Consider the following 26,423-nt stretch of genomic DNA (forward strand, 5'->3'; position numbering starts at 1 on the left):
TATGATTATTAGCCGGCGCAACATGTGAAAAAATAATTGGGGAAAAAAAAATGAAGGTGTCATGAGATTGCTTTTTTCCCCCTCTTGCCTAGTCTGTGTGTCGTTCGTATCATCCGTGTGGCATGCATTTTTAAGGCTACTTTCACATCAGCGCTTTTTTGCCTGTAGGCAAAAAAACGCAATCCGCATATGACCAGATCCTGTGGATTAAATGTGCAACGCATGCAACCGTTATTTTACCGGATCCTTCTGCAGCGGACACAGGATTTGTTGGCCGGCACTGGAGTCAGCTGACTCCTAATCTCACAGCCTGCACACGCTGCAATGGATGCAGGTTAATAGCAGTCACTGCCTGCTGCCGATCACATGTGACCGTGTGCGGGCTGTGTGGTCAGGAGTTCAGCGGAGTTCAGATCAGCAGACTCCAGTGTCGGCCGATCAGGCAGGGGCCACACGGGGATTACTGCGATCCCCTCGCATGACAGTCGGCTCACACTGGCAGTACAGCAGAGCCGAGCATCATGCGTGTGTCCCTGCGACTGAGGTCCGACTGTGCGAGTGGACCTCAGCTGCGGGGGGCGGTCCGGCACTCAGGAGGGGTGGGCCAGTGCTGCGGAGGGGCATGCCGGAACTCAGGAGGGGCAGGAGGGATTTCTCTCCCTCTCTCCTCTATAGTCGGCTATTGCGATTTTCGCTCTGCACTCGCGGTACACCGGTGTACTACAAGTGCAGTGCAAATTTTCTCTCGCCCCATAGACTTGAATGGGTAAAAGAGAAAGAGTCGCGCATTACAGTCGCAGCAGGGGCTGAGAAAATAATCGCTTATGTGCGCTTATACACAGGCTAATATTGGTCCGAATGGAATGCGATGTTTTATCGCACTCCACTCGCACCATTTTTCTCGCCGTGTGGCTTAGGCCTTCCTTGTTCTGTGTCCCTCTGCATCATTCACAGCGTGTGCGGGCTGGAGTTCAGATCAGCTGACTCCAGTGCTGGACTGAACTCAGGTGACCTCACAGCCCGCACACGCTGCGATGGATGCAGGGGGACACAGAACAAGTAATTGGCCAACACTGGAGTCATCTGATTACTTGTTCTGCTGGCGCTGTGGTCAGGAGTAGGGATGAGTGAGTAGTAAAATGTTCTGGGTTAGGGGTAAAAAAAAAAACTGTGTGGGCTCCCACTGCATTTTCTATTGCTAAGGGTAACCCAAGCAGCTACTGGCTGCTAACCCCCGTTGCTTGGTGTTACCTTCACTGGCAATGGAAAATCCAGGGAAGCCTTTTTTTTGTTTTTGTTTTAAAAGGTTTTTGCCTAAAAACTGTTTTAAAAAAATGACGTGGGCTTCGCCATATTTTTTGTACACTAGCCAGGTACAGCAAGCATCTACGGGCTGCCCCCAACCCCCTATTTGTACCTGGCTGGGAACCAAAAATATAGGGAAGCCCGTATTTTTTAATTATTTCACTCATTTCATGAAATAATTAAAAAACAAATGACGTGGGCTTCGCCATATTTTTTTGTCCAGCCAGGTACAACTAGGCAGCTGGGGATTGTAATCTGCAGCACAGGTTAGCCCGAGGTTTCTGGGCTCCTCTGCTGCAAATTGCAATCCGCAGCCACCCCAGAAAATGGCGCTTTCATAGAAGCGTCATCTTCTGGCACTGTATCCAACTTTTCCAGTGGCCCTGGTGCCAGTTGGCACGCTGGGTAATAAGGGGTTAATACCCTAAATCTATAGTCAATGATATGGTTGGTCTCCCTTTGCATATAATACGGGATAAATCACATAAGGGGTTAAATGCTGCGCTGCCAAAGTAAGGAACAATCCACAGGATTCTTTTCAGTTACTATTTCTACGTGTTTTGGAGAAATCTTTCTCCTTCTTCAGGAGCAATCACATACTGTACATATAATACAGCTCCCACTGTTTAGGAAGGCTTTGTAAAGAATTTGGGGGGTCAGTATACAGATTTTTGCCCATTCATCCATAAGAGCATTGATCAGGTCAGTCACTGATGTTGGATGGAGGACCTGGCTTGCAATCTCTAGGTCATCCCGGAGGTGTTTGATGGAGTTAGTGTGCACTCACATTAGTGTTTATTCTCATTTCTGGGAGGGAGAATGAACATGAAACAGAAATTCAGGAATAGATTTTGGGATTTTATTTACGACGTTCACTGTTTGGTAAAAGTAACAGCACAGGTTTATTCTTCGGGTCAGTAAGATTACAGCGGTACCACATTTATATCATTTTTTTTATGTTTTTCTGCTTTTACACAATATAAACAATTTTTTAGAGAAACAATTGTTTTTGCATCGCTGTATACTCCGAGCTATAACCTTTTTATTTTCCGCTGATGAAGCTGGGTGGCAGGTTGTTTATTATTTTATTATGTGCATTTTCTTCCACTTTTGTCTTCTGCGGTACACAGCCGTTTTTTGGCACCTTTTTTTTTTTACTGGTCACTGATGGGGTTATATAGTGTGGCAGTTCTATAGATCAGGTTGGACAGGACTCGTCGATACAACATACGTGTGCTTTTTTTAAGTTTTTTTTTCTTTTTATATATATATATATATATATATATATATATATATATATATATATATATATATATATATATATATATATATATATTATATCTTTTGGTGCCATTTTTCTCTTTTACCCAGTCCCCATATAGGACCTTACCCTTTCTCACTGGAAACGGCATGGCAATGCATTACACTCTCAGTGCAGATAAAACATTTAGCTTCAGTTTCAATGTATAAAAAGGTTGTCCGAGAACAAATTGCTAAAGAATTAGATTCTGATAGGATTTCAATTTGTTAATTAAAAAACAAATGACGTGGGCTTCGCCATATTTTTGTGTCCAGCCAGGTACAACTAGGCAGCTGGGGATTGTAATCTGCAGCACAGGTTAGCCCGAGGTTTCTGGGCTCCTCTGCTGCAAATTGCAATCCGCAGCCACCCCAGAAAAAGGCGCTTTCATAGAAGCGCCATCTTCTGGCACTGTATCCAACTTTTCCAGTGGCCCTGGTGCCAGTTGGCACGCTGGGTAATAAGGGGTTAATACCAGCTATGTTTCACCAGCTGGTATAAAGCCTGAGATTCTTAATGTCAGGCCAAGTTTGACCTGGCCATTAATAATCTCCAATAAAGGGTTAAAAAAAAAAGACATCACACAGAGAAAAATACTTTATTAGAAATAAATACGCAGACACATTAGGGACTTCATGTTTATTACTCCCTCTAACCCCTCCACGATCGAGAGATTTCTTTACTGACCATGCCAGGAGAGAGCGAGGGAAAAGAGAGAGAGAGCGAGGGAAAAGAGAGAGAGCAAGCGAGGGAAAAGAGAGAGCAAGCGAGGGAAAAGAGAGAGAGCACGAGGGAAAAGAGAGAGAGCACGAGGGAAAAGAGAGAGAGCACGAGGGAAAAGAGAGAGAGTGAGGGAAAAGAGACAGCGAGCGAGGGAAGAGAGAGCGAGGGAAAAGAGAGAGAGAGCGAGGGAAAAGAGAGAGCGAGGGAAAAGAAAGAGAGCGCGGGAAAAGAGAGAGCGAGGGAAAAGAGAGAGCGAGGGAAAAGAGAGAGCGAGGGAAAAGAGAGAGCGAGGGAAAAGAGAGAGCGAGGGAAAAGAGAGAGCGCGAGGGAAAAGAGAGAGAGAGCGAGGGAAAAGAGAGAGAGCGCGAGGGAAAAGAGAGAGAGCGCGAGGGAAAAGAGAGAGAGCGCGAGGGAAAAGAGAGAGAGCGCGAGGGAAAAGAGAGAGAGAGCGAGGGAAAAGAGAGAGTGAGGGAAAAGAGAGAGAGAGCGAGGGAAAAGAGAGAGTGAGGGAAAAGAGAGAGAGAGCGAGGGAAAAGAGAGAGAGCGAGGGAAAAGAGAGAGAGCGCGAGGGAAAAGAGAGAGAGCGCGAGGGAAAAGAGAGAGAGCGAGGGAAAGAGAGAGAGCGAGAGAATAGAGGAGGGGGGAGAGAAGAGAGGGGGGGAGAAGGGGAGGAGAGAAGAGAGGGGGGAGAGAAGAGAGGGGAAGAGAAAAGAGAGGGGGGGAAGAGAAAAGAGAGGGGGGGAGAAGAGAGGGAGGGGAGAAGAGAGGGGGGGAGAGGTGCTCTGTCACCAACTTGCTCCACTCTGGGACTTGTTGTGCAGGTGAGAGTGGAGACAGTTAGTACTATGCAGCAGAGGTCAGAGTGGAGACAAATGACATGTATCATCCGGTCACCTGCACAAGTTCCAGAGTGGAGCAAGATAGTGACATATAGCATCCGGTTACATGTACAACAAGTCCCAGAGTGGAGACAGTTAGTGACATGCTCTGCTCTGACACATAGTGTGCTATATGTCACTAACTGTCTCCACTCTGGGACTTGTTGTGCAGGTGACCGGATGCTATATGTCACTATCTTGCTCCACTCTGGGACTTGTTGTGCAGGTGAGAGTGGAGAAACTTGCTACTATGCAGCAGAAGTCACAGAGTGGAGACAGTGACATGTATCGTCCGGTCACCTGCACAACAAGTCCCAGAGTGGAGACAGATAGTGACATATAGCACACTATGTGTCAGAGCAGAGCATGTCACTGTCTCCACTCTGGGACTTGTTGTGCAGGTGACCGGATGCTACATATCACCAACTGTCTCCACTCTGGGACTTGTTGTGCAGGTGACCGGATGCTACATATCACCAACTGTCTCCACTCTGGGACTTCTTGTGCAGGTGACAGAGTGGAGCAGATTGGTCCCATGCAGCGTCCAATCACCTGTGCTGCTCGTCGGACCACATGATCACACTGCCGACACCGCAGGCTTTCGTGACAGCTGAGCACAGCGGGCAGATAGTGTGATCACATACTTACGTGACAGGGTGGATTTCAACTGAAAAAACCACCCTGCACTCCACACTGGCGCCCCGTACCTCCCACAGCTGACCGATAGTAAGCGGCGCGCTCTGTCTTCACCGCTCCACACACTGGCGTCCTCCGGATCCTCCCCTCGATGCTGGGCTGTGACGTGCGGTAGTCACCGCCCACAGCCCAGTCAATCACTGTGAGTGGCGCCAGCATACTCTGACGTAACCCGTCAAGTTTGAGAGCCCGGAATTGACGGTACGTAAGAGGATACAAGCGGCCGCAACACCAGGGGGTCATGTGACAGGCACTGAGCGTGCAGGATAGCGCCGCTCAGTGCCAGAATTGGAAATAGAAACCAATGAAGAAAACTCCTATAATGGTAAGTTACACTCATTGAGAAAATAAAAAAATGGGTGAACCACCTCTTTAAGGCTGGTTTCAGATGTCCGTATTTCAGGTACGTGTGACATCCGTTTTTAACACTGATGCCACACGTACCCATGTTAATATTTGCCGTTACTCACACGGCCGTGTTTTCACACGGACTGTGTGACGTGACCTCTCCTGACCCCACACGCACATATGCAGACATGTCCGTTTTTTCTCTGGCAGCACGGGTGTCACATGGATCGCTCACTGATGTGATCCGTGTGACACATACCGGAGAAAACAAGGGTCTTTTTAATAAAAATATTTTCTATATTTATCTCTCTCCAGCGGTGCTGTCTCCGGCTCTGCTGCCTCCCGCTCATTATACTCACTGAATATTCAGTACGAGAGGAGCTGGAAGCCGGAGCAGCACTGGGGACTTCAGTGCCGGGGACCGCATCGCTGGGTGAGTAAGCAGCAGGGTGTGTGTATGTGTGTGTGTGTGTGTGTTCAGTGTATAGATGCATGTGCGCTATGTGTGTGTATATGCTCGGTATATCCATGTGTGTCTATGTGTGTATACATATGTGTGTACAGTCATATGAAAAAGTTTGGGCACCCCTATTAATGTGAACCTTTTTTCTTTACAACAAATTCGGTTTTTGCAACAGCTATTTCAGTTTCATATATCTAATAACTGATGGACTGAGTAATATTTCTGGATTGAAGTGAGGTTTATTGTACTAACAGAAAATGTGCAATCCGTGTTTAAACAAAATTTGACCGGTGCAAAAGTATGGGCACCTCAACATAAAAGTGACATTAATATTTTGTAGATCCTCCTTTTGCAAAAATAACAGCCTCTAGTCGCTTCCTGTAGCTTTTAATGAGTTCCTGGATCCTGGATGAAGGTATATTTGACTATTCCTGTTTACAAAACAATTCCAGTTCAGTTAAGTTTGATGGTCGCCGAGCATGGACAGCACGCTTCAAATCATCCCACAGATTTTCAATGATATTCAGGTCTGGGGACTGGGATGGCCATTCCAGAACATTGTAATTGTTCCTCTGCATGAATGCCTGAGTAGATTTGGAACGGTGTTTTGGATCATTGTCTTGCTGAAATATCCATCCCCTGCGTAAATTCAACTTCGTCACTGATTCTTGCACATTATTGTAAAGAATCTGCTGATACTGAGTTGAATTCATGCGACCCTCAACTTTAACAAGATTCCTTGACTGTTCTCACCATTCTTCTTCTCTGCCTTTCTGATATTTTTCTTGGCCTGCCACTTCTGGGCTTAACAAGAACTGTACCTGTGATCTTCCATTTCCTTACTATGTTCCTCACAGTGGAAACTGACAGTTTAAATCTCTGAGACAACTTTTTGTATCCTTCCCCTGAACAACTATGTTGAATAATCTTTGTTTTCAGATCATTTGAGAGTTGTTTTGAGGAGCCCATGATGCCACTCTTCATAGGAGATTAAAATAGGAGAACAACTTGCAAGTGACCACCTTAAATACCTTTTCTCATGGTTGGATACACCTACCTAAGGCAGCAAAAATTAGTTAGGAGTGTTCAAATCAAGAAATTGATAAGGGTGCCCATACTTTTGCACCGGTCAAATTTTGTTTAAATGCGGATTGCTCATTTTCTGTTAGTACAATAAACCTCATTTCAATCCAGAAATATTACTGAGTCCATCAGTTATTAGGTATCTGAAATTGAAATAACTGTTGCAAAAACCCAAATTATTATAAAGAAAAAAGGTTAACATTAATAGGGGTGCCCAAACTTTTTCATATGACTGTATATGTGCTCAGTGTATACGTGTGTGTGTGTGTGTGTGTGTGTGTGTGCGCGCGTGTATAGTGAGAACCTGGAGATCGGAACATCGCGGGGACAGCATCGGGGACTCATCATAGTTCCCAATGAACTCGGATGAACCCGTGAAGCAGTAGCGCGGGTGTCGCGGGGGTCACACAGAGGGTACCAGTGTTATGGAAAACTTCCTGTCTGGTTCCGGTACCCAAGACTACTTTTCCTGCATCCCTAAATGACTATCGTCCTGTAGCCTTAACATCTCATGCTATGAAGGCCTTGGAAAGATTAGTGCTTGCTCACTTGAGTCCGAGGGTGAGGACTTTTATTGATCCCCTACAGCAGGGGTGGGGAACCTCTGGCCCGCGGGCCGCATGCGGCCCGCCATGACCTTTTCTGCGGCCTGCGGGCAGATTTCCGGGGGCGGCAGTGCTACGGCCGCGCCGTGGTATTACCGGTCACCGGCACTTTAAATCTCCACATGCGTTGCTGGCACGCACCAATGAGCTCCCTCGGTGGCAACTGCCAGCGTGCTCAGGACATACTTTGTGGGCGGGTTTATCGCTCTGCGATTCCGTCCCACATCACTTTCACCACCTCCAGCATTGTGCCGCCCTCTCTCCAGCGCTTGTGTGCCGCCCGCTCCACGGCTCTCTGTGCCGCCCGCTCCACGCCACTTGTGTGCCACCCGCTCCACGGCGCTCTGTTTATATGCTGTTTTCTTGTTCTTTAGGGAATTGGGGGTGGGTTCCTCTTCCTTGGGTAGAATGCACACTTGGTCCTCTTGTTTGATTTGGGTGGTGGGGTCAGCTTGCTGGGACAGGCCCTCACCCATATGGTTTGTTTTTCCTATTTTGCTCCTTGGCCTCAATGCGGCATAGGTTAATATGGCTACCACTATTAATGTAGACTCCCTTAAACTATTATCCTGGAATATAGCTGGCCTTAACTCTTCGGTGAAGCGTAGAAAAGTGTTGGACCATATTACTCGCTTGCGCCATCATTTTGCATTTCTGCAGGAAACTCATTGGCTTCGCAGATGCCACCCAGCACTCAGTAATAGACATTATTTGGAGTGTATCGAGGCTTCGTTTGTATGGAAAATGCGTGGGCTTGCAGTTTCGTTTCATAAGGCCCTAGACTACTCTTTACAGGAGGTGGTGAGAGATCAGATACGACAGTAATTACTAGTAAGGGCTTTTATTGAACAGCGATAATATTGCCTCATTAATGTGTATGCTCCTAATACTGCTAATTCTTCCTTTTTCGCAAAACTTCTGGAAGTGGTTCATGGTTTGCATTCCTCTAATATACTGCTAGGTGGAGACTTGAATGCTCTTCATGACTCATTTTTTGATAGATTTACACCTATGCCCGTGTCCCATCCCGCCACTGGAGCAATTCCTATCCTGTTGGATAGGCTCAACCTAGTTGATGCTTGGAAATGCTGCCATCCCATGGAGAGGGAGGACATCTTTTACTCTAGAGTACATGATGTTCATACTCGCATTGATTTCTGGTTGACTTCTGCCCTTTTTTTTTCATCTCAGATCATTCACCAGTTCTGATTACTTTAGACCTTTCTACTAGTAAAACTGTGTCTTTTTGTTGGTGCTTTCCCTCTTATCCTTACACCTCTGAAGATTTCAAGTGCTATCTAACCGGTTGGTGGGAAACTTTCATGGAGGCCAACCTAGAACATCTGGATGATATTAATTTATTTTGGGTCACCGCAAAGACGGTACTTAGGGGACACATTATTTCTTATGTTTCCAAGAAGAAAAAGAAACTGTTGTCCTCCCTGAGTCCTCTCTTAGACTGGCTCACTCACTCATATAAGGACTTCAAAACATGTAATACTCTCTCTTCTAGGGAGGCCTACCTTGCAGCTAAGCAGGACTTGAATACACTATTACACGAACAGGCACACACTCAACTGGCCCATCAACGCAATCACTATTTTCGCTGGGGTAATAAGACCAGGTCGGCTTCTAGCTTCCTTAACGAAGCCATTTAGGACAACTACTAAAGTCTGTTATATTACAAGGCCCGATGGTTCTATTTCTCGTGATCCGACCCAAATCTCCACGGTTTTGCACGATTTGTATGCAGACCTTTATGGCCCCTCCCTGGATTCTCAGAAGGATGGCTATCAATTTCTGTGTAAGGCTGACCCTCCAAGGCTTACTGCATCTCAACGGGAGACTCTTAACCAGCCAATTTCTCAAGGGGAGGTGGGATCGGTCATTAAGTCCTCTACATTGCTTAAGGCGCCTGGCCCAGATGAGTTTTCAGTCAAATTTTATAAACTATTACAACCCTTACTGACACCTCGCCTTACTTCCCTTTTTAATCATATTGTTAATTCTGGCTCACTGCCTGACCAATTTAACAAATCTTGTTTGTCCTTGTTGAAGCCGGGCAAAGACCCACTTCTCCATGCCTCATATCGCCCAATCTCCCTCATAAATATTGATTTTAAACTACTTACTAAAATCATGGCTAAAAGGATGCAGTCCATGCTTCCTGATATTCTTACTCCATCTGAAACAGGTTTTGTTCATGGCCGGTCTATTACCTTTAACATCAGGACAGCCATGGCTGCCATTACACATAGTTAGTAAAGCCATTACACATAGTAGTCTAAGGTGGGCTTTGCACACTACGACATCGCAAGCCGATGCTGCGATGCCGAGCGCGATAGTTCCCGCCCCCGTCGCAGCAGCGATATCTTGTGATTGCTGCCGTAGCGAATATTATCGCTACCGCAGCTTCACATGCACTCACCTGCCCTGCGACGTCGCTCTGGCCGGCGAACCGCCTCCTTCCTAAGGCAGGCGACCAATAGAAGCGGAGGGGTGGAGATGAGCGGGACGTAAACATCCCGCCCACCTCCATCCTTCCGCATAGCCGGCGTGAGACGCGGTGACGCAGGTAGGAGATGTTCCTCGCTCCTGCGGCTTCTCACACAGCGATGTGTGCTGCCGCAGGAACGAGGAACAACATCGTCGCTGCTGCCAAATTAAGGAAATGTCGGACCCTACACCGATAATACGATAACGACGCTTTTGTGCTCGGTAATCGTATCAAAAAGGGTTTACACACTACGATATCGACTGCGACGCCAGATGTGCGTCACTTTCGATTTGACCCCACAGATATCACACCTGCGATGTCGTAGTGTGCAAAGCCCGCCTAAGGCCAAGCAAAATGTACTGGTAAACCTTGACACTAATAAAGCCTTTAATCGAGTATGATGGTCTCATCATATACAAACTTTTAAGTTTAGACTGTTTGGTATTACTTTCTACAACTTTGTGAGACAATTTATAATATTCCCCAAACCTCAATTTGGCTAAAATGGCAAAAAATCGGCTCCCATTCCCATTCTGAGATGTACGAAAAAAGGCTGTCCCCTATCACCCTAACTATTTAACATTGCCCTGGAACCCCTGCTGAGATACCTGGAAGTGATCCCTTCCTTTAGAGGCATCCACACACTTAAAACATTAGCATTAGCTGATGATATTTAAAGGGGGCTTTAAAGGCAATGACATCGCTAACAAGATGTCGTTGGGGTCACGGAATTCGTGACGCACATACGGCCTCGTTAGCGACGTCATTGCGTGTGATACGTACGAGCGACCGCTAACGATCAAAATTACTCACCTAATCGTTGATCGTTGACACGTCGTTCATTTCCCAAATGTCGTTGCTGGGTCAGGACGCATGTTGCTGGTCGTTCCTGAGGCAGTACACATCGCTATGTGTGACACCCCAGGAACAACGAACAACACCGTACCTGCGTCCTCCGGAAACGAGGTGGGTGTGACAATCATGTGGCTGCTCTCCGCCCCTCCGCTTCTATTGGACGCCTGCCGTGTGACGTCGCACGAGCCGCCTCCTTAGAAAAGAGGCTGTTCGCCAGCCACAGCGACGTCGCTAGGAAGGTAAGTGCGTGTGACGGGGCCTAGCAATATTGTGCGCCATGGACAGCGATTTGCCCGTGATGCACAAACGACGGGGGCGGGTGCGATCGGCAGCGACATTGCTACCGATGTCGCTGAGTGTAAAGTGGCCTTTACTCATGATAGCCAACCCTAAGGTATCCATTCCTTTTATAATGGATGCCTTCAGTGAGTTTGGAGCAGCCTCGGGGTTTCGCATAAATTTCACAATCTCACGCTTTGGCAATTTTTAAAACTGCTCAGAAACTGTGGCCGTTCCCCTTTCCCTTTCAGTGGGAGGGAGATTTCCTGCCTTATTTTGGAGTCCATCTGCCCTCAAACACCCCTAATATCTATAAATTGAATGTCTATCCTCTTATCTCTGCAGTTGTTCAGGAAACTCAATCCTAAAGGGAAGGTGTCGTCCAAAAAAAAAAAATCAATAACTGAAAAAATGTAAAGTATTAATGTTTTAATATTTTGTTTAAATATTATTATTTATTTTTAATTGAGCAAGATAAAAAAATAATAAAAAGTTTGATATTTTCTACTCTTAAACACTAGGGGGAGCAGCTGCTGAAATCCTACAGAAATCATACTGTAGAACTAGCTCACATTACAGCTGCAGTAAAAGTGGGCAGAATCTGCTCTCCTGGGTGTGATGTCACCTCCTCCTCCCAATCTGGGGGTTTGCAAAAGGATAAGAGAGAATGAAATTTAGGATCACATTGCGGAGCCATTTTGTTGATGACCACAAATGTCAACAGGAAGAAAAGGGAATGAAGACCATTCAGATGCTTAGATGTCTTCTATGGTAGCTACTGCCATAAAAGACATCTAAGCATCCGAATGGTCGTCATTCTCTTTTCTCCCTGGGTCTCCTGATGATCCGAAAAAGAGGGCGAAGAAACGCATCGAGGCTGTGCAGATTGCACCTATTCACGGGAAGTGATTATTTTTTACAATTATGGCATATATGACTGTTTATTGGGACAATGATGCTAAACTGGCATTGTACCAGTGTGTTATGTGCGCCTAGTGAGTGATAATGTATTAATGTGGTTGGTCTTGGCCAGAATTTGGTGTTTCGATCTCTGGGTTTGGTGATTATCATTATATATTGTGGTTAAGTGCCTTATATTGCATAATCTGATATATTAAGCTGGCACTAGTGTTAAACCAGAGATTGAGGCGGATTAAATCTAAGTATAGTCTCCTGTATTTTTTGTGCAGATATCAGCCTTATCTGTATAATAATTGACTAAAGGGTACTTTACACACTGCGACATCGCTAGCGATCTCGTTAGCGATGTGAAATTCTAGATCGCACATGCGTAAAATGACCTGTGCGATCTCGAAGTGTGTAAAGTACCCCTAAGACCAATCATTATTGTATTTTTTATATATATATATATATATATATATATATATATATATATATATATATATTATATATATATATATATATATATATATACATATATATACATATATATAAAATGCATCATAATTAGCAGCACAAGTATTGTCCACATATGGTAGGATAAGTGAAGAGGAAGTGAGGGATAGCCGATGAGGAACGGGGGTGCCCAGCAAAGTTAGGGTGTCATACCCTCCGTTGTGGCAGGTAGGGGTCAGTTATAGATATATATCACGGTCATTATTATCCATGAATTACTGAGGAATTTTTCTCTAATTTTTTCTGACCTCTATTGTTAAATATATACAATATAAAAATAAAAAATATATATATTTTTTTTTAAAAACATAGATATGAAAAATACACATAAAAACATTGAGAAATATTGTTATTTATTATCCCTCGAATATATTTGTACTTCCCTGCACTAACAGTGTGTGCGGGTGACTCACCTGGGCAATTTTAATAATTGAATAAATGAAGATTAATTTTAATAGGGATTTGTGTTTTTAACGGAAATTGTGTTGTTTTTTTTACTATTTCAATACAATTGGTGTTTGTTAAGGCCCCATTACACGCAACGACACCGCTAACGATATATCGCCGGGGTCACGGAATTCGTGACGCACATCCAGCCTCGTTAGCGACGTCGTTGCGTGTGACACCAACGAGCGACCGTTAATGATGGAAAATACTCACCATATCGTCCATCGTTGACATGTCGTTCCTTTTCAAAAAATCGTTGCTGGTTCAGGACGCAGCTTATTCGTCGTTCCCGAGGCAGCACACATCGCTACATGTGACACCTCGGGAACGACGAACTACAGCTTACCTGCGGCCACTGGCAATGCGGAAGGAAAGAGGTGGGCGGGATGTTCGGCCCGCTCATCTCTGCCCCTCCGCTTCTATTGGGCGGCCGCTTAGTGACGGAAAGGAGGCGGTTCACCGGCAACAGCGACGTCGCTCGGCAGGTAAGTCCGTGTGATGGCTCCTAACGATATTGTGTGCCTAAGGCAGCGATTTGCCCGTGACGCACAAACGACGGGGGCGAGTATGCTCGCTAGCAATATCGCTGCGTGTAACGGGGCCTTTAGCTGTTTACACAAAAAAATTGCCATTTAATCTCTTTTTGGACTGTCTTATTATTGACATACTGTATTTTCCCTTATCTCCTCTTTATTTTACCCCAGATATGCATGTTTATTTTGTCTTTTTTCAATAAAAATGGTGGAAAAAAAAAAACAAAAAACAGTTAAAGGAGTTGTCCGACATTAGCTTACCAAAAAATATTGAGTTTATCTGTGCTGTATTGTCATATAATCACCCCTACATTGTTATTTTTTCTTTTCTAACCTTTGTTCCTCTTGAATTATCCCTTTATTCTCTGCAGCTATTTGTTTACATTCAACTCAAGCAAACATGATAACTTCCTGTGCTAAACCTCCCAGTCAGAGCTGGCACCGCCCGGCCTCAGTGTCCAGCCCCGCCCCCTGCCAGCGCCGCCCTCTGCCCGCCCCCTGTACACACATTCCCTGTCAGTATTCTGCCCCAGCACCTGACCTGTTATCACTCTAGCAATGGAAAAAACAGCCCCACATCGGGCTCTACACAGACACACACACACACACACACACACACATGGGCGTACCCAGCGAGGGGCAGGGGGGGGCAGCTGCCCCCCCCCATCCTAGAAGCAGGGGCACGGTGTAGTAAGCCGCTGTATCTGCAGTCACCGGCATCGGCGCGCTCCTCAGCAGTGTGTACATGCCGGGCACACTAGCTGCAGCAGGACCAGGAGGCAGCGCGCTGTGCTGTGCCGGCCCTGCCGTGTGCCCGACATGCACACACTGCTGATGAGCGCGCCGATACCGGTGACCGCAGCTATCTCCTTCCAATTCAAATGTATTTGCGTCTTTCAGACGGAAATACATTTGAACAGTGCGCCGGGATGGGGCCCCGCCCCCGACGTGCAGCAACGTGATGAGATCAGCACCTTGCTGCCGTCATCACAGTGCTGCGGGCGCCACACAGGATACATCAGGCAGCAGTAAGCGCTCCATGGAGGAGCCGAAGATGAAAGGTTTAATTAATGGAGATGCATGGGGAGGGGCTGAGGACACATAACGGGGAACATTTGTGAAGGAGACACAGCTTTATGACAGGCAGAGGGGGAGCACTGTATTCCGAAGGAGGGGGGGAGGCAGGAGTCTGTAGTGATGGGGTAGTGTAATTTGTGTGTGCAGGGGGTGATGGGGGGGTGCAATGTATTATGTCTGGGGGAGGTGGTAATGGAGGGTGCATTGTATTGTGTGTGTGGGGGGAGGGGTAATGGAGGGTGCACTGTATTGTGTGTGTGGGGGGAGGGGTAATGGAGGGTGCACTGTATTGTGCGTGTGTGTGTGTGTATGGGGAGGGGTAATGGGGGGTGCATTGTTTTGTGTGTGTGTGTGTGTGTGTGTAGAGTAATGGGGGGTGCATCGTGCGTGTGTAGGGAGTAAAAGGGTGTGCATTGTGTGTGTGTGTGTGTGTGTGTGTGTAGGGAGTTATGGGGGGTGCATTGTGTGTGTGTGTGGGGGGGGGAAGGGGGGTACATTGTGTGTGTGTGTGTGTGTGTGTGTGGGGAGGGGTAATGGGGGGTGCATTGTAGTGTGTGTGTGGGGAGGGGATAATAGGGGGTGCATTGTTTTGTGTGTGTGTGTGTGTGTGTGTGTGTAGAGTAATGGGGGGTGCATTGTGTGTGTGTGTGTGTGTGTAGGGAGTAATGGGGTGTGCATTGTGTGTGTGTGTGTGTGTGTGTGTGTGTGTATAGAGTAATGGGGGGTGCATTGTGTGTGTGTGTATGGGGAGTAATGGGGGGTGCATTGAGTGTGTGTGTGTGTGTGTGTAGGGAGTAATGGGGGGTGCATTTTGTGTGTGTGTGTGGAGTAATAAGGGGTGCATTGTGTGCGTGTAGTGGGTGATGGCGGGGTGCATTGTATTTGTGTGTGTGTGAGGGTAATGGGGGGTGCATTGTAGTGTGTGTGTGGAGGAGCGCGGAGTCATTAATCGAGCTATGATTACATTTAAGGCTATGTGCACACGCTGCGTTTTTTGACGCTGCGTTTTTGGCCGCTAAAAATGCACCCGCAGCAAAAAGCGGCAAAAAACGCATGCAATTTTCGCTGCGTTTTGCTGCGTTTTTAATCTCTGCGTTTTGCTGCATTTTTCCAATGCATTGCATGGGGGGAAAACGCAGAAAAACGCAGGAAAGAATTGACATGTCTATTTTTTTTAAGCTCAAAAACACAGCTTAAAAAAAAAGTTGTGTGCGGACAGCAAAAATGAAAACTCAGACTTTGCTGGGGAAGCAAAGCCATGCAGTTTTGAGGCCAAAACGCACCCGAAAAACGACGCGAAAAATGCACTGTGTGCACATAGCCTTATTCTCTTAAATTTTTCATTTCATTCACCTTTTCCGTTCTAAAATTTTACAACCTGAATGACCATGGCTTGCCGGTGCCGCGCTATGCATCATCATTCCCTCCCTGTGCCTGCGTGGTGACGTCACTTCCGTGCGACTGCTGTGCTGAGTGCACAGAGTGCAAGACGGGAGGATGCCGACCGTAGCACTGGGAGAACGAGGAGAGGGGAGGACGAGCAGCGGTGGAAGAGGAAAGCGGTGAGGACAGAGCAGGGGCTGGGAAACGAGTAGAGCGGTGAGGACAGCAGCGGTGGAACGAGGACACGTGAAGATAGAGCAGCGGTGGAAGGAAGAGCGAGGGTGAGTATTTGTTTTTGGGTTTTTTTAATATAAATTAGTGAGTACACAGTGGCCAGAGGCTTGGGAAGGCTGCATTATACATGGAGGTCTGGGGAGGCTGCATTATTATACATGGAGGCCTGGAGATGCTGCATTATACATGGAGGCCTGGGGAGGCTGCATTATTATACATGGAGGCCTGGGGAGGCTGCATTATACATGCAGGTGTGGGGAGGCTGCATTATTATACATGGAGGCCTGGAGATGCTGCATTATACATGGAGGCCTGGGGAGGCTGCATTATTATACATGTAGGCCTGGAGAGGCTGCATTATACATGGAGGTCTGGGGGAGGCTGCATTATTATATATGGAGGCCTGGAGAGGCTGCATTATACATGGAGGTCTGGGGAGGCTGCATTATTATACAATTATACATGGAGGCCTGGAGAGGCTGCATTATACATGGAGGCCTGGAGAGGCTGCATTATACATGGAAGCCTGGAGAGGCTGCATTATACATGGAGGTCTGGGGAGGCTGCATTATACATGGAGGTCTGGGAAGGCTGCATTATACATGGAGGTCTGGGAAGCCTGCATTATTATACATGGAGGTCTGGGGAGGCTGCATTATTATACATGGAGGTCTGGGGAGGCTGCATTATTATACATGGAGGTCTGGGGAGGCTGCATTATTATACATGGAGGCCTGAAGAGGCTGCATTACACATGGAGGCCTGAAGAGGCTGCATTACCCATGGAGGTGTGGGGAGGCTGCATTTTTATACATGGAGGCCTGGAGAGGCTGCATTACACATGGAGGTCTGGGGAGGCTGCATTATTATACATGGAGGCCTGGAGATACTGCATTATACATGGAGGTCTGGGGAGGCTACATTTTTTTATATGGAGGCCTGGAGAGGCTGTATTATACATGGAGGCCTAGAGATACTGCATTATACATGGAGGCCTGGGGAGGCTGCATTATACATGGAGACCTGGGGAGGCTGCATTATTATACATGGAGGCCTGGGGAGGCTGCATTATACATGCAGGTCTGGGGAGGCTGCATTATTATACATGGAGGCCTGGAGATGCTGCATTATACATGGAGGCCTGGGGAGGCTGCATTATTATACATGGAGGCCTGGGGAGGCTGCATTATACATGCAGGTCTGGGGAGGCTGCATTATTATACATGTAGGCCTGGAGAGGCTGCATTATACATGGAGGTCTGGGGGAGGCTGCATTATTATACATGGAGGCCTGGAGAGGCTGCATTATACATGGAGGTCTGGGGAGGCTGCATTATTATACATGGAGGCCTGGAGAGGCTGCATTATTCATGGAGGCCTGGAGAGGCTGCATTATACATGGAAGCCTGGAGAGGCTGCATTATACTTGGAGGTCTGGGGAGGCTGCATTATACATGGAGGTCTGGGAAGGCTGCATTATTATACATGGAGGTCTGGGGAGGCTGCATTATTATACATGGAGGTCTGGGGAGGCTGCATTATTATACATGGAGGTCTGGGGAGGCTGCATTATTATACATGGAGGCCTGAAGAGGCTGCATTACACATGGAGGTCTGGGGAGGCTGCATTATTATACATGGAGGCCTGAGGAGCCTGGCTGCATTATTATACATGGAAAACAAGGAAGCCGCGGAGACACCATCACATGTTTCTCAACGCTGGCAGGAAACTAGTCAGGTCTTTCACCGGGAAGGAAAAACCACGGGAAGGGCAGTCTCCAGTCAAGGAAACCACCTATGCCAAAACATGGTATCCATCCACAGACAGCTGTTTCGGGGTATTTGCCCCTCATCAGTGTGGAGTAGGAAACTGGCTAGTGGGAGCAATGCCTAGTAGAAGACTATATAGGTAAGGGTGGTTGACCTTAGGGAGATCAACATCCAGCACCGCGGAGCACCATCACGTGTTTTCTCAACGCAGTGATTCTAGAGCAATGCCCCCTGGGAAATATGCAAAACAAGGAAGCCGCGGAGACACCATCACATGTTTCTCAACGCTGGCAGGTAACTAGTCAGGTCTTTCACCGGGAAGGAAAAACCACGGGAAGGGAAGTCTCCAGTCAAGGAAACCACCTATGCCAAAACATGGTATCCATCCACAGACAGCTGTTTCGGGGTATTTGCCCCTCATCTGTGTGGAGTAGTTTGCATATTTCCCAGGGGGCATTGCTCTAGAATCACTGCGTTGATGTTGATCTCCCTAAGGTCAACCATTCTTACCTATATAGTCTTCTACTAGGCATTGCTCCCACTAGCCAGTTTCCTACTCCACACTGATGAGGGGCAAATACCCCGAAACAGCTGTCTGTGGATGGGAAAGCTGGGTGCTGAGGGAAAGCTGTATAGCAGAGCATGGGGAAGCTGGGTGCCGAGGACAAGATGGATATCAGAACATAGGAAAGCTGGGTGCTGAAAGAGCGATTTCAGATCATGGGAAATCTGGGTGCTGTGGGTAAGAGCCAAGTGTCAGCATCATTATCCTGTACCCCGAGTGTCAGTGTCATTATCCCGTACCCCAAGTGTCGGTGTATGTGGAGGGGGGGCCAGGTCTGAACTTTGCACCGGGGCTCATCAAACTCTAGTTACGCCACTGCACACACACACACACACACACACACACACACACATCGGGCTCTGCGCCCTACATCACATCAGGCTCTGCAACCCTCTACCCACCCACACACACGGCGCTCTGTACCGACCACCCCCTCACCATTGTTCTGTACCGACCCCTACCCCCATAGGGAACACATGTGGGCTACATTCACATGACCGTTCCGTGTTTGCGGTCAGCAAAAAACGGTCCATTTTTTCACAGATGCATCCATGTGTCCTCCGTTTGCCTTCCGTTTTTTTTGCGGACCGCAAAAAACGGAAGCAGCAAGAAAGATAAATAGATGAGTAGATATAGAGATGAATAGTTAGATATAGAGACAGAGATAGAGGGAAGAATGAATGGAGGGATAAATAGATGAGACAGACAGATAGATAATGGATAGATGAATAGATAGATAGATGAGGAAGACATATATAATGTCCTACCCCCCTGCATATTCTAAGCTGGCACCCTTTAGTGACTTTCATGTGGCACTAAAGGGTGCTTAGCCTTGTATTTAGCCAAAAAATAAACATTAAAAAAAAAAAAAAAAAAGATGTGGGGTCCCCCCTATCTTTTGTAGCCAGCTAGGGTAAAGCAGATGGCTGCAGCCTGCAGACCACAGCTGGCAGCTTCACCTTGGCAGATAATCCAAAACAGAGGGCACACCACGCTGTTATTTTAAATTAAATAAATAATTTAAAACAAAAAACATGGGGTCCCACCCCAAATTGGATCACCAGCCAAGGTAAACCGGACAGCTGTGGTCTGGTATTCTCAGACTAGGGAGGTCCACTGTTATTGGACACTCCCCAGCCTAAAAATAGCAGGCCACAGTCGCCCCAGAAGTGGCGCATCCATTAGATGTGCCAATCCTGGCGCTTTTCCCCAACTCATCCCATTGCCCTGGTGCGGTGGCAAACGGAGTAATATATGGGGTTGATGCCAGATGTGTAATGTCACCTGGCATCAAGCCCTGGGGTTAGTGATGTCACGTGTCTATCAGATACCTATTATCTAAGTTTGATGTGCAGCCTTATTCTTATATTTTATCAGATACCTGACATCACCAACTCAGTCAGTAATAAAAAAAATAGACAACAAAAAAAGTTTTATTTGAAAAAACACTCCCCAAAACATTCCCTCTTTCACCAATTTATTGAAAAGAACAATCAAATCTGGGTCCGGCATAATCCAATAAGGGGGACACATGACTATCCATACCATAGTCAATGTCCCAGTTAATGAAAAACAGAATGTTCCCCATTGGCTGGGAGAGCAAAGCAGTGACCTGAGCTAACATCAATAGGTCAGCCCAGGTCACTACAGGGGAAGACGAGCGCTGCTGCCAGGAGGTTAGATGAGATCATTACCTGCTGTGACGATCTCCTCTTCACTCCTGGCAGCGATGTCACTGCCTTCTATGCCCGCCGCGTTCTCAGCAGTATCGCCCGTGACGTCACCGCTAGTGACGTGAGAACGCAGCGGACATAGACGGCAGTGACATCGCTGACAGGAGTGAAGAGGAAATCGTCACAGCAGGTAATGATGTCATCTAAACTCCCGGCAGCAGCGCTCGTCGTCATCCTCGCGGCTGGCAGCACTGCAGAGTGAGAATCTGCAATGAAGGCAGCCACGGGGCTGGAGCGGGACAACACAAACTGCACGGGCACTCCTGCTATCCTGAGCAGGGGGCCCGATGCTGGCGGTGACACCGTGGGCGGGGAGAGTACGGGGTGCGAGGGAATGTGTGGGAGGGTGCAGGGAAGGGGGGCGGGGACTGAACGCTCTGTACCCGCCCAGCAGGGCGGCAACTTGCTGTTCCAGATTAGCATGTCAACATGGTCCTGCCCATGTTGACATGAAATGACCGGAAGCAGCAAAATCGTGGCAGGAGCGGTCACATGACCACTCTGAGTCGGGGGAGAGGGGCTGACAGCAGGGCAGGTAAGTGGTCACTATCTACTTACCTGCCCCAATGTAGCCCAACAGTGTAATAATAAAAAAAAAAGTCAAAATAAGCCGGATAACCCCTTTAAGTAACCTAAAATTGATAATAGATTTATTAGCTAAAGAAAAATGTACAGAATTGCAATGTTTGCTAGCCCTTTTTAATCTTGCTTTGTGTATAATTCCAATGGGCAGTTTTTTTCTAGATGTCAGTATGATGCGACAAAGGAAATCCTTTCCAGTAGAGCATCTATCAGAGCATCTCACAATGTTATAGAGGACTTCATTATGTGGCTAGATTTCTCATTAATTTCAATGGTCGCAGTTGTTGGCAGCATGATTATAATTCAGCCGATTCTTTATATCTTTTTTTTTTTATATATATATATATATATATATATATATATATATTTTCGTAATTTAGGATATTTCTTAATGGTACAGAAATAAGATAACATGAAGTCAACAATCATAAACATGTGTCTGCACTTTGCGTTGTCCTAGTTGCAGTTCAAAACACATATTTTGGCAGAAATTGCTTTTGCCAAAGTTGCTTTTGACCATCAAAACGCGATAAATACGCGTGCATATTTACCGCGTTTTAGCTGCGTTTTTGACGCTTTTTACCTGCCTTTTCATTGCCTAAAGTCAGATGCGTTTTGAACACAAAGACACAACAAAACAAACATACAAACACTATGAAAAAAGGTGAAAAAAAAGAAAACAAATATAATTATTAAAATTATTAAAATCATAACGAAAATAGTTATATTTAATAAAATAATAGTGGTTTTATACTATTTTTTGATAAAATATCAATTATTAAATAATTTTCTTCATTTTAATTGCCGGACTATGTGTGTGTGTAAAGGGACATATCATTCCATTATTTTGATGTCAGAAAAGCATGCGTTTTGGTAGTCCAAAATGCATTGTTTCTGCAGCTAAAAAGCATGTAAAACGCTGGAATTTTGATGTTTCTTGCTTTTTGCTACTTCTCATTGACTTCAATGTTAGCAAAACGCAGCCCAAATGGCAAAAACAATTGACATGCTGCTTCTTTGATCGCATGGTTTTTGCCCAAAATTATGCAAAATAAATGCAGCGTTTAGAACAGCAAAGTGCGGACTAGAAATCCCCATTTTCCATAGACTTTGCAGGAAAATCAAAACGCATTCAGTTTTGCATGAAAACGCTGCAGTTCAAAGCGGACCTGAAAAGCAGCTAAAACGCAGGTGGAAACGCAAAGTGCGGACACAGCCTTACAGAGAAATGTTGGTGTGGGAGGGGGGGCAATGAAGGGAATGTAGGAAAGGTCCAAGGAAATCCTTTCCACTAGAGCATCTAATAGAGCATCTCACAATGTTATAGAGGACTTCATTATGTGGCTAGAATTCAGCTGACTCTTTATATCTTTTTACGTATTCTGCAGGAAGTATCAGGTACGGAGCATTTTGTAATGGTATTTGGGTGCTGATTTGTGGTCTTCATCTTGGATTCATAATAGACTAATTACAAATATTGTTCCCGTTCTAGTGGCTATTGCTATTTGGGTTAGAAACATACAAGATAGAAGAACTTTACTATGCTTAGATAGCCAAGGGGCGGTTTTTATCATCAATACTTTGTCATCAAAATGGCCTCAAATGGTCAAAATCCTCAGACATTTAGTTATGTGCTGCATATTTGGCTGAAAGCTCGTTACATCGAGGGGGAAAGAACTGTATAGCTGACGCTCTCTCGTCCGCAGTGGGAAATATTCTGAAGTCGGGCACCAGAGGCTGAACAAGAAGGGATACCTAATTTGTGCTTGATCCCTCTTCACAGTGAGAATCCTCTGGCTAGCAGAACATGGGCAGATTATTCGGCCACATGGAGAGACTGGAAACATTTTTGTGAATCAATTAAATCGGATTATACTCAAAACATTGCAATTTGATGAATTTCTGTTGCTTTCTGGTTCTTTAATTTCTATAATATTAGCAGGGTTTTCTCTCTTTTTGAAGTTATCAGGTAATAATGCTTTGAGCAGACATTTTCCGGTAAAACAATTTATAAAGGGCAAAAGATAGTTGCTGAGCCAGATGAGAGGCGCCCAATATCTGTTAACCGTTTAAGGGCTCGTGTGCACGTTGCGGAATTGCATGCATTTACGCTGCGCATTGCACTGCAGCGTAAGGCTATGTGCGCACGTTGCATCCAGTGCGGAAAAGAACGCACCCTCTGGCAGATGTGACGCTGCGTGTTGACAAAAAGAATGCATCCAAAACGCATGTATTTTGGAAGCATTTTAAATGCGTTATGGATGCATTTTTGTCAGTGCGGTCCCTCGGCAATTCAGCTCTGCTACATTCCCGCTGACAGCAGATAGAATCGGGTGATGAGAATGAACTCGGATGAACTGCACCCAACTTCATTGTCATCCCGCGGCTCTGTCTCTGTGTGCTGTCATGAACTCAGATGAACCTCCGAGGTCAGTGCCAGGACACAGGAGTCCGCAGCAGTGACATCAGAGCTTCACCCGATTTCACTGACATCGCGAGGCGCTCTCTCTGTGTCGCAGCCTGATTTGCGGTCACACGTGAAGAACTCACCTGTGATCGCAAATCCCCTGAGTGACTGCAGTGAGCCGCGCTATCAGCTGTGCTTTCACTCAGGTTACTCGCGGCCACAGCTACAGTCCTCCACCTGAGAGCGGTGGCCACGAATAACCTGTGAAATCACAGCTGATCACGCTGACTCGCTGCATTCATTATGCACAGAGCTGATCGAACGCCCAAAAAACCGGGGCCGGCGGATCACTGACAGACTGAAAAATAAGTCCGATCTGCTCCGGAATCCGGTGCCCATATAAGTCAACGGGGACCGGAATCTGGAGATTAAAAACGTTTGTGGAGGGGATGGGGGGTAGGAGCGCACGCGGTGTACTCACTGACATGGCGGTACACTTCTTCCGGGTCATGTTTTTCTCTTCCGGAGCCAACAATTCAATATTCATTGTTTTGCCCGCCCACCGGGGTGTGTCATTGGTTGCAGTTAGACACGCACCACCCTGACTGGCAGCATGTCAGCTGACTGCAACCAATCACAGGAGGCAGGACGGCCGGTGGGCGGGGAAAGCAGTGTATCCGTCGCAAGTGTGACTCCAGCTTTTTAATTTTTTTTTTTATTTAAATAAATAATTAAAAAAACCCGCCGTGCGGTCCCCCCTAATTATCATCCCCAGCCATAATAATTCCAGGCTGGGGGCTGGTATTTCAGCCCGCAGCCGCCCGGTATTGCCACATCTATGAGATGTGGCAATCCTGGTACATTACCGGCTCTTCCCGGAGACGTGATGCGGTGCCAGACGGGGGGGTAATAGGTTTGTGATCGCCCGGGTGTCTGTGAGATACCCGCATCACAAACCTGTAAATGAATGTAAATAAACACACAGAGAAAAAATCCTTTATCTAATATATAAAGCTGAATGTATGTGTGTACGTGTGTATGTATGACCGGGATTGGCATCTGCATCGTCGCAGCTACAGCCACAAAATTTTGCACACTCACACGTCTGGACCCCGAGAGCGTAAAAGGCAATGTTATGAGGTGAAATTTTAACCCCACAAGTCCCAATTTACCAATCAATTTTGCCCCTATCTACATAATGGGGAAAAAGTGAAACGAAAAGTATATCCGCACCGTCACATTTACAATCACGAAATTTTGCACAGACACCTCATGTGACCCAGGGAATATCGTAGACTATGTTTTGACAGGAAAATTTAACCCCGCGTTGCGTTTTACAGTTACGCTCCAAAAAACATGCCTCCATTAAAGTAAATGGAGCCTGGAACTACAGGTTATTAGTAGGAGCTGTTATTGGTTGCTATAGGAACAAAAGACATTCATAGTATAAGAAGCTTATATGTGAGGTAATAAGCTGTTGGTGGGGAGACGGATAGAGACAGAAAGAGAGAGAGACAGACAGGAAGGAGACAGAGAGATAGAGACAGACAGGGAAAGAGACAGACCGAGACAAACGGTGAAAGAGACAGATGGTGAAAGACAGACAGGGAAAAAGACAGACAGAGACAGACCTGGAAAGAGACAGATGGGGAAAGAGACAGATGGAGAAAGAGACAGATGGAGAAAGAGACAGACAGACATGCAGACAGGGAAGGAGGAGACAGCCAGAGAGACAGACAAAGATAGATGGGGAAAGACACAGACCTTGATAGAGACAGACGGGGAAAGAGACAGAGAAATAGAGACAGACAAGCAAAGAGACAGACAGAGACAGGCAGACAGGGAAAGAGACAGACAGGAAAAGACAGACAAAGAGACGGGGAGACAGACGGGGAAAGAGTCAGACCTGGAAAGAGACAGATGGGGAAAGAAACAGAGAGATAGAGACAGACAAAGAAAGAGACAGACAGAGACAGGCAGATGGGGAAAGAGACAGACAGGGAAAGAAACAGACGGAGAAAGAGACAGATGGGGAAAGAGACAGATGGGGAAAGAGACAGACGGAGAAAGAGACAGACGGAGAAAGAGACAGACGGAGAAAGAGACAGACGGCGACAGAGACAGACGGAGACAGAGACAGACTGGGAAAGAGACAGACAGAAACAGACGGGGAAAGAGACAGACAGACGGGGAAAGAGACAGACAGAGACAGATGGGGAAAGAGACAGATGGAGAAAGAGACAGACTAGGAAAGAGGCAGACCTGGAAAGAGACAGACGGAGCACATTACTTGGCCAATTTAGTTAAATCTGTGTGGAATATCTGGGGTGTTGAAATATATGTTGTGAAATTCTTCTATTAGCTTAGTTTTTGCCTTTTAATAATTACATTTCTATTTGTTTTGTGGTTTTTGTGTGCAGAATACATTTTTGTTAATACATTCTATTTTGTTAACAGCAGTTATTAAACCGGGCGAAGCCGGGTAGTACAGCTAGTTTGGAATAAATTACAAACGCCCCCTCCTTCACCATTTTATTACCCCAACACCCTCCGGCGTAATCCACACTTCCCACGGTGTCACATCCGGCTCTGCTACATGTCACAGCTAGCAGCCGCGCAGAGCACGGCTGCCAGCTCTGAGTGTAGACACTAGAGGCTGTGACAGGCTGGGCTGTGACATTCTCTCCTCCGCAGCTCCAGCCCCTCCCCTCCTCAGTGCCGGCCCGCCCCCCGCAGCAGAGGTCTGCTCTCACTGACTTCTAGCAGGGATACTCGCATGACACTCGGCTTTGCTGTACTGCCAGTGTGAGCCATGTGTCATTCGATGGGATCGCACCAGTGTAAAATCACACAGGGGCACGCGGAGACAGACAGCGGAGGAGATGGGGAGAAAGTGCTCCCTCTATCTTCAAAGCTCCTGTGATGTGATTGCAAGATCGCATCACAGTCGCATGACCCTCGGCTGACACCCGCAGTAGAGGGTCATTTGCATATTGCTTCCGATGCTGTCGCATCTGAAGCGGTACGCAAGTGTACAAGAGCCCTCAGAAGTGTGCGGGTGATGATATCTCAGACTCGTGCGGGTCTGACATGAAATCACCCGTCACAGCCTGCCACTGTCTGAACATGAGCGTGCATGTAATAGAAACACATGCACGCTCCTTTCAGATGTGTGTGCGGCTGTGCTGCGATGTCAGATTTGTGGGAGTCCCTCGCAAGTGTGACTGCTGCCTAAGATAAACCG

Source organism: Anomaloglossus baeobatrachus, chromosome 1 (assembly GCF_048569485.1).
Source record: "Anomaloglossus baeobatrachus isolate aAnoBae1 chromosome 1, aAnoBae1.hap1, whole genome shotgun sequence".
NCBI lineage: Eukaryota > Metazoa > Chordata > Amphibia > Anura > Aromobatidae > Anomaloglossus > Anomaloglossus baeobatrachus.